This window comes from Brienomyrus brachyistius, unplaced genomic scaffold, assembly GCF_023856365.1.
Source record: "Brienomyrus brachyistius isolate T26 unplaced genomic scaffold, BBRACH_0.4 scaffold59, whole genome shotgun sequence".
Classification (NCBI taxonomy): domain Eukaryota; kingdom Metazoa; phylum Chordata; class Actinopteri; order Osteoglossiformes; family Mormyridae; genus Brienomyrus; species Brienomyrus brachyistius.
In genome coordinates, this window is record NW_026042334.1 from 1947733 (window position 1) to 1965111 (window position 17379).

Sequence of the window (17379 nt, forward strand, 5' to 3'; positions counted from 1 at the left end):
TGTAATGCTAAGAAAAAAACAAAGGAAAGGTAAAGCTTCATTACTTTTTTTCACCAAGATATGTTTAAAAATGATTTACACATTCATAGTTTATCATTTTATTGAAATGTGTAAATCTAGCTCCTAATTTCATAATATTTTGCCAAACTGCATGAAGTTAATTTTCGTGCCTTAGACAAGTGTTTCGCATGACACCCGGTTACTGGTCACACCACAAGAAACCCAGGTATAAATAAATTCCTGCATTTGATCCTCCGCGTTTTTGGGAGTCGCAATGCCTTCCCCGAGCGGACAGCACCCCTCCAAACTAATAAAGACATCTGATCTTATTTTAATTTCACTGTGGCTTAGATTAGCCTGAGTATTTTTTTTCTCCCCAGGAAATCACGACACGGAGGGCAGCGCATCGCTTTTTTCATTCCTCCATCAGTATTAAAGCCCTTTAATCATTATGGGGGAGGGGGTGTCAGGCGGAGCTGAAGCAGCCTGGCGATAATGAAATAACGGGAGCAATAGCGCTCAGGTGACTGTCTGGCTTCCTGCCGCAGTGTCTGGAAAGCCAGACGTCAGGCCTCGTATCGCGCACCCCCCCCCCTCCCCGCTATCTGTAATCCCCGCCGCTCTTATCTTTCCTGATACCGGATTCTCCGAGGCCCTAGTTGACGCCGCGCGATGGCTCGCGGCATTTCCGTCGGACTCCGTGATTCGGATTGACGGCGAACCGTCTTCCCTGCTGTGACGTCAGCTCGCATAAATAATTAGCGCGGCGCTCACCTGTCCGGCACTTTGCGGGCGCGTGCCATGTCCGTAGGCATGGTTACCTGCCCCGATGACGAGTCTGTACTCAACACAATTACATTTCACACTTTGCCTTTGGCTAATGATGCATAGACAACAAGAGTTGCATTACAAAGGTGCAAATGTGTTGAATTTATTCGCAGGAAAGGAATCGCACCTGCCTAGTTTACCCTGAGCGCGTGCAGAACCTGTCACGCGCCGCACACCTTGAAATCAGACGACTGTACACACCGCACAGAGCCCTGCTGTCCATCTCCCCCTTACTGCGGCTCTTCGGGCTGTCAAGCGCCTGTCTTGTACTTTGCCCTTTTACTTCTGTTCTTCTGTACACTCCACTTACTTCCCAGGATGGTGAAGATGTCAAACAGCGCGTCGTTTAAGCTGGAAAGCAGAGCCGTCTCCCCGTGAGCTACAGGCGGCTTCCATGTAGCCTCGTCCCAGGAGGTCAGGGCCACTGGAGAGACACGCTTCACAGGAAGAAAGTAAGAGCATATTTTGAATCCTCGGCGGCAGTTTTTATTTCCGCGGAGAAGTTAGGACAAGGTTCAACTTTAGCCATGGAGCAGCCAATTAAAAAGAGAAAACTGTCCATCAGAAAAGTTGGAAGTTTAATTTTTAGGGTTTTACTGCAGCTTAAAAGCAAGCCCTGGCAACCCTTTAATTGACTGCAAAAACAATCTTTTATTCTTCTCACGCAGATCAATCCAAACTATTAACTGTCACAACTAATTTCTGCCACCTTTACCTTGTGACAAGTTACAACCCAAAAGATGGCAATATAGGCTTCCAATTATCATAATGACGTTCTTAACGGAAAAGTTTAAACTCCAGTATATATTGTATACTATAAATACCACGAGAGTTACCGTGACAGCTGAACACAGCAGCCTGGCGTCTCCTCATCGGCTCCTCTTGCAGGCGTTTTTACGTCCTAAACAGAGGTGTGCATCCTCCTGGGACTTAAGCACGTATTTATGCGCATCCAAACGCAGAAACGCGAAAAATTTACATCCACTGAGCTGACAGTTCAGCGTATCTAATCAGCATTGGATACACCGAGAAGGACCCACTAATGACTCGAACGCGGTCCTCAAGACGAATTAATTACTACCCAATAAACTTGTTAAGGATGGACCGAAAAAAGTATTTCTTTCGGAAACTGATGAATTGCATTTTTATATACTGGTTGAGTAGCAGTAAAAAGAACATTGCTCTGACATGTTTAAATATAAAAATCGCTTTAGTTAAAACAAGTATTCTAACTTTTAAGATTACTACTTCTATTTCCAGATATAATCATCAATATCAAGAAACCGATAAATATTCCTCGAAATAACGAGGAACTGTTGGTCAGCAGCTGTGCTTAATACATTTTTTTGCGGTTTTGTCTGTATTACAAAATATAGGCTAATTTCAATGTACAAATTCTAAATCCTGATATCAATTAAAAAGAACCATAGATTTGTTTTTAAATCCCACCCAGAATCCCAGGGATCCCTGGGACTGATTAACCAGAAAGGCAGCTCAGATACATATAATTTACTTTGATTCATTCTGGGATCTGTCCAGAATTTAAATGTGAAGTTCTGCTAATGTCTGCAGACAACCATGTTAGAAAACGACAGAACAAAAAAAAGGGAATTTAAAGAAATCCGATATCTTTTGTTGTTGGTTCACCGCATCTTTTCCGTGGTAGATAAAGTCCTTAGCGGAGTGTCGTTCCCACCGGTATCATTGATATCCCGTCGCTCCCACTGCTGTCGTTAGTGTTAAAAAAAACCTGCACAGAATCGCGACAGCTAGAGAGACCTAATGTCTCTGGGATGAGAAAAGCAGAGCCAGACGCTGTCGCAGGGATTAATGGCAGTCTTACACTGTAAATGCACTTACAGTACAGATATTGGCAAGAGAACAATGCGGATATTAAACATACTCCGAACGGCCCGTGTATTTCAGTGTGCGTATTTGCCTACATATCACACGTGTATAAAATGTACGCTTTTGTTTACATCCCGAAGTTGAAGCTAAAGATGCAAAATCGAGGGAAGGATAGCATACAGACAGAGATATGCGGGCGATGGCGTTTCTCTGGAGCTGAAGGACGCTTTAAGAGAACTGAGCACAGGCTGAAAATACGAGAGGCGCGGCGCGGGCAGCGGGGATCCGCCACCCGCCCGGCGTCTGGCTAGATCAGCCCCAGCGGCGGACTAATATAGTCACTCCGAATATATATACATGTGGCCCAGCTGCGCCGCGCCTGGCTGCTTGGTATGCGCGCAGCGCGCCGCCGCCTCCTTCACCTCTTCCCCTGTTGCTGGGGGCTTCGCGGTGCAGACGTCGTCTGATTAGCTCCAATCAGCCACGGTTCAGACTGGGAATAAAAACAAACAAATAAACAAGCAAGCAAATAAATGCGGATAGATAGATAGATAGATAGATAGATAGATAGATAGATAGATAGATAGATAGATAGATAGATAGATAGATAGATAGATAGATAGATAGATAGATAGATAGATAGATAGATAGATAAGCAGTCTAGCTAGCTGACGTAAGAGCAAGTCTCTGAGTCTTAGAAAAAACGGCTAGTGGGTTAAGGTGTTTTTTTTTTTGCTTTATAATAATTTTATATATTATATATACATATACACAGACACACACACACCACACACAAGCTTCCAACAGGCCTATTGAAATGCTACATGATTTGTGTGGCATGACTCTTACAAAGAATTTACAGGGGTTGTGTAACTCTGCATCTTACAGAATAAACTGATAACAGAATAAAGACAAAAAGAGACAGACTGGATTTCAAGAGCATCATTCTCAATAATTTTAATTGTTTCTTTAGCATCCCCTTTGATCGTGAATCTTTTTTTAAGCTTGTAACATGAGAACCCAAAGGATCATTACAGAAGTAAAATGAAAATTTAAAAACATAATTTATTATATTGGTATTACTGCAGAAAATAAGAACTATCATGCACACAAAAGGAACCCAGCAAAATGAGAATGGATAAAATATACTGAGCTCAGCAATTCCAGTGCAAACATTAACAAAGTTTATTCCAGCTCAGTAACACGTATGTTTATTCTAATACTGATAGTGCAAGTCTGTTTCATTCGCGGTGACAGACCATAAATAATTTCCCATAGTGCATTTCGTCAGGGATGTAGTAGTGATGGTGGGGGGCATAAACCTTTTTCAACAAAGAAATCAAACACTGTGTCTTGGTGGGTGTGAAGTATGTAACATTAGTCTCAGTAACAGGTTGGGCTTGAAGCAGTGCTACTTGCAGAATACAGTAAATGTCACGCAGAACTCGAAAGAAGTTTATCGATTTTGAAACTTAAATTCAAGTTACAGGTGTGAAAGAAATAACAATATGCAGTGTTTTTTGCAGGTTAAGGTCAAAACGAGAGTATGAAAACGAGGCAGCCAGATAAGAGATAATTTCCCTACCTTTATATACAGAAACACAAGACTTCTGTCCAAAATGACGATGCTGGTATTTTAGTTTTCTGTATATTTATGTGTTTGGTCAAAAATTAGTTCCAAACTTAGATCTGTGAATGAGTGACACACAGTCCGACGTTATTAAAGTGACAGCTGACGTATGAAGCGGTCTCCAAATCTACAATAAATTGATGTGACAAAGGACAGGACATTATTGCAGGTACGACCATCCAAATATCAAGAACAAGAAGAAAAGTTGGACAGAGGAGCTCGCCACATTGTGGAGTGAGCGTGTGTTTCTACTTAAACAGTGACAAAAAAATATTCAAAATTATCTACTGTAAAAATTGAAGGGTTCTAAAATTTCAAAGACCAAACCGTTCTTCTCTCTTCATTCCTACGTTTTTTTTCTTCTTATTCAGTCTGTCTCATGGGTCCTGGTGTTTTTCACAGGCCACGGTCCGTGCCAGCAAAACAACACAGGTTCAAAAAGGTGGTGACATCGGACTTCCAGCTGACATACAGGCAGATTAGCCTTTCTTTCAGGTAAGCTTTATTCAAAGCATCTACACTTCTTATCTTTGTGATAAAAATGACTGCAGAGAGTGGCTGATTCCAAAAGGCATTATGTACAAATTGGTGAAAGTGACAAAATGAACAATGAATGTGCTGCTTTGTAATCTCGACCTTAATTATAAATATTTTTAATGTAAGACATTAAGACGACTTTATCAGCATTCACAGAAACCAATTAAAAACCGAGGCAGCAAAACCCTTTGTCGAAAACAGACTCGTATCTTCACCCTGCAGAGTGCACACACAGATTCTTCGGCATTTTACACAGCACTAAAATAAACTTGATTCCTTAAACCAATTTTGTCAGCACTAACTAATTGTTACCAGATGGCTAGCAGTGAACGGGTTTGAATGCATGACATCTGAATCGCATCGGCATTCACTTACAAAGTGCCCAAATGATTCGCTTTTCTTAAATGCATTATTTACAATTTTTCTGAAAACCGCTGCAAAACACATCCTTAAGTTAATAAAAGCTGTGTTACTGCAGCATGCAACGCAACTGCAGCATGCAACGTTACTGCGGCATGCCCTGGCTGTGCATGCGTGGCTGCACAGCATCAGCAGTTTATGAAGTCTACTATAATCAGAATATGGATATTAAAGTTATTTTATTATCAGCATCCACATATACGGCTGCTTGCACATACACTTATGCAGGCTAAGTTGGACATGACACACAGAAGTAGTACAGGAATTGCACTCAGTCCCTGGTTTTGTCTTTAGATGCTTCATGTTCCCAGATTTCGAAATGCACAGATGCATCAGGAGATACATTAGCTGCAGATCTGAAGACGTTAGCGGGCAGGCTAGCAGCTTCAGAAAGTTGAGCGCCATCGCAAGCTCTCCCTCGTCGCCTGCCTCGCAGTCTCGCTCTTTGTCTGCCTTGCCGCTGTCGCTGCCACCGCCGCAACCCCCCGTGTCAGCTCCACCCTCGAAAGATGGCCGATGTCCAGAGACGCCCGTGCCCTCCGCCCGAGTCCCAAGAGCCTAACCCGTGATTTTTGGTTGACAGAGCTCACGAGTTAGGGTCTCAGGGAACAGGAGGAGCACCGTCGTGTCCGCTGGGCGCGCCAATGCCGTCCCCACGAGGTGAGCGGCACCCCCCATCCCTGTGCTGCGGCCAGGAGCTCCCTGCTCCCCCGGCCAAACCTCCGCGCCGGAGATAAGACCGATCGGCCCAGCGTCCGGCTCTGCCTGGCGGGTCGGGCCATGCGATGGGTCCGGGTCTGTCTTGTGTCGCTCGCCTCTCTGCAGAAAGAGAAAGAGGGAAAAAAAAAAAAAACGATATACATGTCTGCCCCTTTTTTCGTCGAACGGTTTATCCCCGGCATGTGGGCTGCTCACTGCGAGACAGAAAGCTAACGGCGAACACGCGCGCGCGCACGTAAACACACACGCAGCCCGACCGTGAAACAAACCCGGAGAGAAAAAAAGAGCGGACAAGAAACCGGGAGGGGCAGAATGGAGCGATGAGGAAGCAGCGAGCTCATTACAGATTTTCAGACTTTTATTTCTCCATTCGGAGGGGCAGGAATCGAGGAGCCTCGCATACCCCCCGCTCTGCGCTAACTAGCCTTTGTATTCGTGGAGGAAAGCCCCCCCCCCCCCCCAGCCAGACGGACAGTCCTTCCTCTTTGTCCTCAGAGCGACTGCAGGTCATCAGTCCACGTCTCTCTTACCCCCCCTCTCTCCCAACATCCATCCCCGTGGGACGTGCTGACCGCTGAAGTCGCTGGCCTCTGTCTGCACGCTTCAAACAGCGGGGTTACAGGGTGCCGTCGCCGATGTCACCCCCCCGGCCAGACCCCCGCCCACTCACCCCCAAACCCCCGTATCATCTTGATCGTCATCTGAATGGTTATAACAATTGTAAAGAAAAGTTTAAAAGTAAACCTGGAGAAGCTGTGTCCGTCCCGTCCAGCTGTTTCCGCAGCCAGAACCAGTGAGCCAGTGACTTCCAAGCACAAAAAAAACATAAAATAAAATAAAATAAAATCACACACACATACACACAACGACACAAAAGAGCGGCACTCCACTGGAGCTTTAATCTTAGAACATCATACAGCCCCCCCACCCCACCCCACCCCACCCCCCAACCCCCACCCCCCACCCAGACAGTGCCACACTCCACACAGCGAGAAAAATAAGTTGTCATTGCGGCAGCAGGGGCGGCTGCCAGGGAGGAGCGCTGCCGGCTCCGGAGCAGCACGCCGGGATTTATCTGCAGCTCGTCGTGGACGAAACTCCTTCTGACCGAGCGGCTGGAGCCGACGAAGAAAAGGAAGAAGAAAAAAAACGGGGAGAGCGGCGATATTTTTAAGGAGCTGTGGTCGCCACCTTTTATTCCCGCTGAAGAAACCGGACCGTCGTTCTGCGCCGTGGATGGACCATGTGGACACCGCTCCCATCACTGCCTCACTCGATCCATGAACCCCCCCCCGCATCACACCCCCCCACGACCACCGCCGTTGCCACCTTCTCCGTGACCTCCGGTGGACTTCGACTCCTCAGGGGAGGGGTTGGTGAGAGCAGCTCATATGGGAAGGGGGGGTATGGAGGGGTTGTGAGATAGGGAGCAAAGGGGTTGAGGATGGGGACGGAGGGGGGGGGGGGGGGGGGGGGCACTAAGAAGCCACTCGACTCCATGTTATTGGAAATACGGATACGCTGTCTTTTTAAACCCACCCACCCCGGCTGCTGTGGGCTGAACGCTCTTCGTCCATTTTTGTGGGAAATCAGACTGGCTGATGAATCGAAGGCGGAGGTAGGGGAAGCGTCGGGCGGGTGGGGAGTATGGCCGGAGGGGGGGTGTCACCCCACCCCCCAAGCCGATCTCATCGTCATCATCAGCTCCATCTCAGTGTGTGCGTCAACCACACCCCCACTGCTGCCAGGAACTGCTGTGACCCCCCCCCCCCCCCAAACCCCCACCGCATGTAGTTCATGACAACAAGGACACAAGGCAGACCCCCCTCCAACCCTATTTCTGACTGTCTGCTTTCATCGACTCCAGCCGCCGCGTTGCCAAGATCCTGAGTGTGACCCTGCCTTACTGCCCCCAAAGTGTACCGAGTTAACCTGTCTGCAAGCGTGCCTGCCCCCAGATACCACCCTCCTCACGTCATTCAACATGTAACGCGCCACAGCCCAGATAACATCACGCGCTATAGACACACGCCCAAATACTTCAAGCTAATGCGCATCTCATGCAATCCAGTTTGCTGCGACTGGATCCAGTCTGGTGCTCTCTCCTTCACCATGGAGTCGCCGCCTTCCCAATTTCCCCCTCATATTTACAGTCAGCAACTTCCTGTTTAGTTTTTCCTTAAAAGATTTTTTTTCCCCCCAACAGGTCTGTTTAACATATTAATTGTCTCTGGCAAGACAACTGCAACTGTTTAATTGGATATTACTAGACCCCATTTGTCTTTAGCTTAGACCAGCGTGTCAAGCACATGCACAAGATGTTAGCATATTCAGGACAGTACTCCATCTCTCATACTGCTCTCATCTTAGCTAACACATGAATACTGAAGTGGACACAATTATTAGACTCCATATGTTTAAAAGAACCCCGAATGTCTTTCCTATGTGTATGCAAATGTTTAAAATAAGAAGCTACCACTACATCTGGCGGTGGGGGGGTGAAATCTATGACAATCTGACTTAATTGGTTCCTTTATCTGATTGTGATCAGACCCCTCATCGCCCAGACTTAATTCCGTGACCTCTGACCCAATACCCACAAACGCCCAGAGTATATTAGTGTCATGACCTCGCCGTGACTGTGAGACGGGGGCTGTGGGGGGGGCGCATAAATGTCACCGGGGCGGCCATTGATTATGCACCCAGTGCAAACTGCTCATTAATATTTCTGCTGCACTATAATGCGGACGGCGGGCGTGATGAAAAATGTGTCGCGCTCAGTCGCCTGCTTACCTTGAGACTCGGAGGGCAAATTGCACAAATAGCAGGGGGTGGTTAAAAAAGAAAAAAAGATGGGAAGGATTTTACAGCTGTATGCAAATGTCTGTCAGCGGTAACCAGGTTCAAGTCCAGTATCTCTTGGACTTGTACAAGGCTACAGCGGGTGGGGGTGGGTGGGTGGGGATGGGAGTGGGGGGGATGTCAGGGCAAATGAAATCAATATGGGCTGTAAACTAGTGGCTATAATCAATCAACTCTATTACTGCTGTCAGGGTGTCTGGAACAGACAGAACACCCCCACCTTGCCTTCCACCCTCCCCCGAACGTCCACAAGCTCGCCAGACATGTCAGTGGCACTGAGCTTTAGCCACAGAATGCTAACCCATGCATGGACCTCAATGAAAACGTTTTTATTATGGTCTGTTTCTCTAATCCCATGTCCCTTTAATTATGTATCTGAAATACCCCATGTTATCACATTTTACTTAAATATTTATCACTGTAAAATATTTTTAGACATTGGTTCAGGCAGGGTGGCACACCTGTTAATTTAATTCCGTCTTTTTTTAAAATCTAGATTCTTACATTTATTTATAAAACCAGAACGAGTAACTTAAGAGGCACGTTATTTCAGACAAGTTTATTACGTTAGGAATTTGGATAACGGCTCTAAAAACGGCTGAGTTTATTTTTGTGTGTGGTGTGTGTGTGTGTGTGTGGATGATTGTAGCCAGTCAACTTTCTTAGAAAGGTGACACTCTCCCCTTTTTTCCTGCAGATGAGGACCTACCCCAGGCATGCACACATTTAGTCATCAGTCTGCCCTTCCCGACATGTCATCTCACCGCGACAAAAATATCACTCCAAACGAGTGCCTGGCTGTTACACATGAGCGCCACGTGTTGTCATCTGTCACCGTTGAAGGCGCGTCAGACCCTTCGCTTTCGCCGCGTCCCCTAAAAGAGATGAAGGAGCGCGCGTCTCATGGCACGGTCCCATCTGTGGCAGAGCGAGGGAGGTAGGTTTCAGTCGCTTATATACGCAGCCAGTCAGAAGTCACACAGATCATGCATTTCCATGCCCGACTGCCCTGGTGAAGCAAAACAACTAGATTTGCATCCACTGTACCCCTGAAATGAAAAAACTCCCCTTCAACAACCCGATTCCTTCAAAGCAAAGGGATTTGGAAATGATGACATCACCCTTAACAAAACACTAGACCTAACTTACGATAGGTGACTGACTTAATAGTTGACCAATCCCCTTTGAGCTCCAGCCTAAGCTGATCGCAGCACATGCTGCACCCGTGGCTCACTCTGCAGCCAATCAGAATGCGGTGTTCTGGCTGTCTGCACATGCAGGACCAAAGCTTCACCCGAACCAGACTCGCCTTCCGGTGGACATGGAACAGGAACAGGGAGCCCAGAGGTGCATGTCCTGCGCTGGAACGATGTGTGAGGGACACTAACAACTCACACCGTGTCACGCGAGATGGAAGCCCTCTCCCAGGATCCTGTTCTCCCCCCCCCCCCCCCCCAAATCGATGACATTGATTTCACCACCTGGGTCAAAGGGCACGGATGCATCGACTAGAGAAAGTACCTGACACAGCAAGAGGAGGACCAGCCCCAGACAGATCAATGGACACTGCTGTCCTCCATGTGACAGATAAATTCATACATACATGCATACATGCATGTACATGTGTGCCAATGTGTGTATATACAGTGTTGCATGACACAACTCATCCACAGCTAAGGTCCCCCCCCAAAACACTGGATATCCTAGCTTTGTCAAACAGAGCAGAGGCTGGCAAGAAAGAGAAAACAGCAGAGTGCCCTGGACCCAGACCAGGCAGCAAACCCAAAACAAAAAAAAAAAGGAACAATAAAATAAAATAAAATAAAAGCCGTGAATATGAAGCAGAGGCTGGTGGGATTGACATTATGAAATTCATAGAAGAGTATGAGTTTAATTCTATTATAAATATTCACTTAAAAACGAAGTTGTCAGCTGAAATGTTTACAGATGTAAGAATATACAAATATTATACATTTAAAAAAAAGCAAAGCAACTTCAATGGGAGAGTGACACGATAAAGGAAATTTCATTAGAGTGTGACACCGTATTCGATTCACAATCCGCATCTAAACATTCGTGTCAAATACTCAAACGATTTCTTTTCGGATGTCCATTATGGCTTGTAGGACAATAGTGACTGTTTGGCGTTTCCACGTGCGGGCAGAGAGCACCGGGCTACTTGTGCAGGAAAGTGGGCGACTCTTTGCATTCAGAACATTTCTGCCTTTTCCCCCGCAACGGAGACGGACATGAAAAGCGAGATGGCAGGACACGACAGAGCGAGATCTGTACACTACACCAATTACCCACACGCACGACAGAAACAGAGTCACTATATTATCACTTCATATTTTTCTGTAAATACCTGGGGGGGGGGGGGGGGGGGAATGAAACACACATTAATAAAATTGAGGCATGCCCCTCCTCCCCTCCACCTTTGGATAATGATGCACCCAGAAAAGCCAACACAGCAAAAATAATGATGCCGGCCCGTTCAGAGACCTTCGAGAACACTAAACAAAGAGGTGCTCCCTCTCCCCAGCCTAATCCAGTAATTTATTTTTTCGACCGTCACATAAATTGAAATGCAGCTGTAACCAATGACTCGCAGCCCCGTCGGCGTGCCAGCTGAACACGGCGATGCTGAAACAGCAGCACTTCTAACATTGCTCTCTCCGGTATATCTGGACAAACTGCTGCAGAGCTGGGGTTAAAAAAAAAAAAAAAAAAAAAGCTCTTTAAACAAACTCAAACAATGCTGCGGTTTGACTCCGTCTGCTGAACCCTCAGATGTAGAGGCGGCCCTTGAACTATGAAACATGAGCACCTTTTCTTCGACGGAGGTCCATGTTCAGCCCTGAACTTCCACAAGAAACCCTAAGATTAACCACTTCACCGCCGACACTCACAGCTCACGTTCTTGATAAAAAAGGAAAGGCTCGGCTGGGCTATCTACCTTAAATCCAACTGATTGTTTTTATTTGAAAGTGGTTTTGACAGACACTAAAACCACCGCTGTACAGAAGAAACCAGATACAGTCAATCACTGTACTTTACAGAAATTGTTGACGTCAAGTAATTGCTGTCATTTGCATTTAATTTATCGAGCGGGACATTGGACGGATCAAATGTATTTACTGATACGGCATAGTACGCTACCTTCTGAGCAACAAACGTATTTTGTGGAAAATGCTGATTTACTATGTAAAAAAAACTGTTGGGAAAGTTGATTGGAAACTTTGAGATCTCTAAACGAAGAACCGAGAGGTCAGTTCAGGTCAGGACGAAGAGATTTACTGTGCTTCCTATGAAAGAGTGGGCCTGAGACTGCTGCCAAACTGCTAGCGGGACTACAGTTTGAGAAGGAATAAAATGATATTAACGCTAAACGAATTAACCGCTGGGACTTTATCTCATGCCATTAACAGCAGTGCATTTTAGTTAATGGCAAACTGATAGAGGCTTAATAGCTTTCGTATATATTTCTTATCCTTGGAAGGTTAGTTGAAAAGTTGTTTTCCTAGGTTTAAAGGACGACTTTGGTTCTGGTGAAATACAGCCCAGAAAGGTTTTATAAGGTCTGTAGTTAAAAAGCCAAACCCACGCAGACAACAGAGAGGGGGGAAGAGTGCACTCTAATGGCACTGCCCCCTGACGACAACTACCAAAAAAGCCGGCTAGATATATGGCACTGAAACTAGAGTTGCTGCACCATTTTTGTCTGGCCAGTGTAAACAGGCCTAAATCACTCACAAGTCTCTGTCACCTTCCATAAACACGTTTCAGAGAGAGAGATGGGGGGGGGGGGATGATAGTGACAAGCTTGAAACACGCGACTTCCTGGCTGCAGTCACCATTTACAGTACACAAAGCCTGAACCCCCCCGCTAACACCACTACACTGTTGAGCCCACCCCCCCCCCCCCCAAGTGAAGGAGACATGGAAAAGACTTCACATCTTCATCCCATTGGTCAAGTGACAGACCAGATCCACAGCCTCTCTCTTTCCATTCTCTGATTTTTTTTTTTTTTTTTGGGGGGGGGTTTAAGAACTTGCTTTACAAGCAGTGGCACACAGCCAAGACCCCCCCCCACCCCACAACCCTCTGGTGCCAAAGCTGGCCTGTGTTAAATAGAGATTTCAGCAGTTTATCCTGCAAAGACACTTTAAGCGCTGTGGTCTTGGGGAGTGGATTCAAGGGGGGGGGCTTCAAAACCAACGTTTCAAGGGGGGGGGGGGCTTCAAAACCAACGTTAAAACCATCCAAACCATACAGCAAGAACTCTATACTGAAATATAAGCACTTTCACAAGCTATAATTTATATATGCTGTGGGGCAGATTATGGCTGCATATACACTGCAAATGCCGAACATTACCATTAACTCCATTAGTCATTAAATGCTAAGGAACTCTCTTTAACTAGGACTCAAGACACATTAACAAGGACAACATCAACAGTGTAGATAAATGGATGTTCATCATAAATCGGCATTAACAAAACCTTTTGGGTATAAAATCTTAGTCCAGAACTATGCAACATTATATAACTGTTATACAATGCTTCCTGTATTAACATTTTTATAGAAAATTGTCACATGGAACAGAATGCAAATACTTACAGTAACACAAAATTGCTACTGAAATGAAGATACAAAAATACACCTATGGGCTTTAAAGTAACACAAATCAAGCCACGCACACAGACTGACACATTCACATTTTATCAATAAACTTGCCTATTATCATACAACCCTTTCACATAACAATACAAAGATTTTTTCAGATTTAGCTGCACTACCAGAAAAATGCAACACAGGTATCCACGTAACCGCAACAAAGACAAGTTCTATAATGTCCTTTGCTTTTCTCATAGATATACAGAAGTTCGACAGCGCCCAGTATTCACAGGTGACTGGTCAGCGCCTGGAATTACCCACAATGCTAAGTTTCACTTTCACTGCCGTTCTGATCAATGTCATTTAAAACTCGCATGAGGAGATGAACAAGCGTGCTCCGATTACAGGGAGGACACCGTCACAATCTTGAGCATACGTAAGAGTTAATGACACCTGTCCAATGGATGGAATCCTGTTTTCACACATTTTCCTCCGTATCCAGAACTTTGCATCGTGATGTTGATTTTTTTTTGTCTTTCTTTTTGCAAATGCAGCAAGACTTTTCAGGCATTCAGGAAACTTCTACTATAACGGTGGGAGGAAAACTTCTGCAACAGTCTCTGCTGTAAGGAACCACTGCAGTCAGCAAGCTCTTCAGAACTAAAGACAGTGGGGTCATTTGTGGCCCAGCCACATGAAAAAGGGGACCTTCACCGGCCTGCAAACAAAGGATCATCTTTCCTGCTTGATAAACGTGTTTTCTCTCACATTCCTCGCATCTTCATTGCAGGAAGACTTGTAATCCAGCTGTGGCACTAAAGGTCTGCATGAGAGAGATCACTAAGCGAAAGGTACTAACCGTTCTGTGAACATCACCAAACCACGTCACAACTGGCGTTTTCAAGTCCGATTTCAATCCGGCGGGAGAAAACCGAGAAACACGAAGCCAAGTCGGGAACGCTGCGGACGCGCCGTCAAAGGTTTTAAGAACGTAATCATAAAAACACACTTATATTTAAAGCATCGATCCAAGCAGCCAAAAAAAAACAAAAAACAACTCCCCATCCGAGTCAATATCTTCAGTTAAATGCATCAGAGGCTAGTTCTGCTTATCTGAGATAGCACTGCCAACACAAAGAAGGTGGCGACGGAAATGGGGGGGGGGGGGGGGGGGAGTTTCGTTAACTGATGGGTGTTGCCGGGTGACTCGAGTGTACTCCAAGGAAAGCTAGTAGGTTGTACAGTTAACTCCCAGGGTGTGATTCTAAACCATACAACCTACTACCTCACCCGGATGTACACAGCTTCTGGAGCGACTTCTTCTGGTCTTCCAGTGGAGAAAGCCGCGCCACTCCTCAGCTTAATATTCCGAATTCGTCGACTTTCACGTGATCGCCGAAGCTGCATTTTAAATGTTGAGAAAGAGGAGAAGGAAAACAGGCAGTGCATGCAAAGTCATCACAGAAGCAGAATATCGACGCTGTCAATGAAAAACACACATCCCCAAAAACCCATTGATTCAGGACCATTTTCTTAGAAACAACTTCACAGATTAAATTTAAAACAACATCACGAGACACCCAGAGCACCACAGATAGAAACCTCTCTCAACACTGCCGGCAGAGAGCTGTTCTGTTTTAAATAGACGTGCGTGGATTATTGTTAACGAGGCAGTTACCAGTGTCAACAAGATACAAACTAATCTTCCTTTGTATTCACAATTAATAAGGATGTTAATTAACTAGCTATCTAGCTATCAATGTTAAGTTGTTAAAATAAACAATACAAACAAACATAAATGCTAGGTAATTAGGTGACTTCATAGTACATCTTTTCATTGGTCAATCAGATGTCAAACACCATCAGAACAGTTACAATAGGAGAATGGGTGTATTCCATCAATAGTGAAAAAGTCACAATCATCTTAAAGTAGAAGTACATGGTTTTCATCAGACAGCGACGACATGCTGGCACAGGACACCTCTTCTGCTTTCCCAAACGAAAATTTAATATTTAAAAAAAAAACAATCTACAAAATACAATTGTTTACAGGACCACCTTTTCCCATGAAAGCGTTGACCATTTCAAGATAATATAAGAATGACAATTAAAAACTGATACTGATTCATGGTTGCCACCAATATCAGTCCAGAACTGAATGCTAAATTATTGTTCATAAAGATTTACGTGCATCAAAATGCCAGAGATGATATGATCAGGCACAGCACTGTTACATCTGGAGTAGTACTTTAAAAGATCGTACAGAGAACTCCTCAAATAATACTGTTAACTTAGCTGGCTCTGTTATATTACACTCCAAAGCAGCCGCAAGGTAGATTCTGGAAAATGTCTCTACTATAAAAAAGAAGAAAACACAAAGTCTTCCCTTGCTTGCATGCACAAAGAAATAATGAAACAGCATAATGCAAAATGTTCACAAATTGTCAAAGCATAGCGAAACAATAAGCATGGGGGCCTCAGCTTTGGATTTGTTGTGCTATAGTGACCTGCTGATGAAACCGCCGGCGAACAGCAGACTACATGATTCCTAAGCGATGATATGATTTTTAAAATTGCACGATTTTAGACAGAGAGCTGGAGCCAAGCTCTGCTGTTCTGGGAGCACTGGGAACAGAGTTTCCCTTTAATCTGAGCCGCGTTGGCATGCTGAGCTTATTAACCTTTCCGTCTTATAAGTCTGTACGAATTGCTTTTAATGCTCGCTATTTTCTCCAAGATTTAGCTATTACTAAACTCTGGTAAAATGTATGAAGCTGAAAGACACTGAGTGCTTTGCAATAACATGTAGCTTGAAATAAGCATAAAGATCTGGGAAACTTAAATTGCAATAACTGTTGCATAATTTATTTTCAGGTAATTATTACTCAAATTTACTTTGGAACAAATATGCTATCTTAAAAATTCTTATATACGACTAACTAAAACTAGTTGCAGGTGAACTTGTATATGAAAACAAGATACTTTGTTAATAAGCCAGTTTTGTTTTTAACAGCAACAAAAAAGTTACAAATTAATTTATATGCAAAATCATTTGTGAATTAACTATAAACCTATAGCCCTACTTGGCAGTTTGATTTTGCAACTTTGAAGCACCTGAAATAGTGATTACATAGTCTTAGCAAAAATTAACATGTCAGCACAGTGCAACACAGAGAGACATGTGCATTCAAGTTGTCAGTAAATCACAGCCAAAAAGACAATTTCGGTAGATAAAACGACGTTTATGCCCACTGAGACAGACACCCATAGAAGCGAGCTTGTGAGGTCAGAATCACCACAAGATCGGATCTACGGGTTTATGACAAGTGGCTTGTTTCTGAAACTTAATATTATTTGTGTCCAAAACAACAGCAATAAAGAATGATAATAATTCCCGAATAATTACCATGGATATATAAGGCCGCTGCTATAGTTCAATGATCTTAGGAAAAGCATTAAAAACACATTGGTTTGACCAAAACAAAAAGAGCAAACAAACAATATGATAAACAATATTTAAGTCATTCATATGCTTCTCGTCAAATAAAATGCATAATATTACAGGGAAAGTTCCAGTACTGGATTATGGTATTATGGATATTACATATTATTGCATGTCCATGAAAGTGTTATGAAAGCTTATAAACTGTGTCACTGCTCCATAAACCCCAGAAAGGGAAGGACTGCCACAGGCTGTATCCTGCTGCGTTTCAAAGCACAAGTGGGCTTCCTTTTTCTACATTTCAAAGACACGTAAATCACACAGCGTAAAAGGCAGAACACAGGATGCCAACCGGCCTTAGAGGTCAACGGCAAAAGCCCCTTCCAAGATGACAGAGGAGACTCTAGGGCCCAAAGCTCAACTCAGTTAGGCAAAAGCGAATGAAACACACCAAAGTGCAGCAGTTACACATAA

The 17379-nt window shown here is 44.5% G+C and overlaps 2 long non-coding RNA genes across 2 annotated transcripts; one reads left to right on the plus strand and one right to left on the minus strand.

Moving 5' to 3' along the window:
* Positions 1 to 903: 903 nt before the first annotated feature.
* LOC125725016 (uncharacterized) lies at positions 904 to 6437 on the minus strand. Its single transcript, XR_007387281.1, has 2 exons — positions 1665 to 6437; positions 904 to 1265 (listed from the first exon to the last, which is right to left on the minus strand). It is a non-coding gene; the product is annotated as an uncharacterized LOC125725016 (long non-coding RNA).
* Positions 6438 to 9470: 3033 nt separating this feature from the next.
* LOC125725017 (uncharacterized) lies at positions 9471 to 14628 on the plus strand. Its single transcript, XR_007387282.1, has 3 exons — positions 9471 to 9782; positions 13721 to 13899; positions 14018 to 14628. It is a non-coding gene; the product is annotated as an uncharacterized LOC125725017 (long non-coding RNA).
* Positions 14629 to 17379: the final 2751 nt, after the last annotated feature.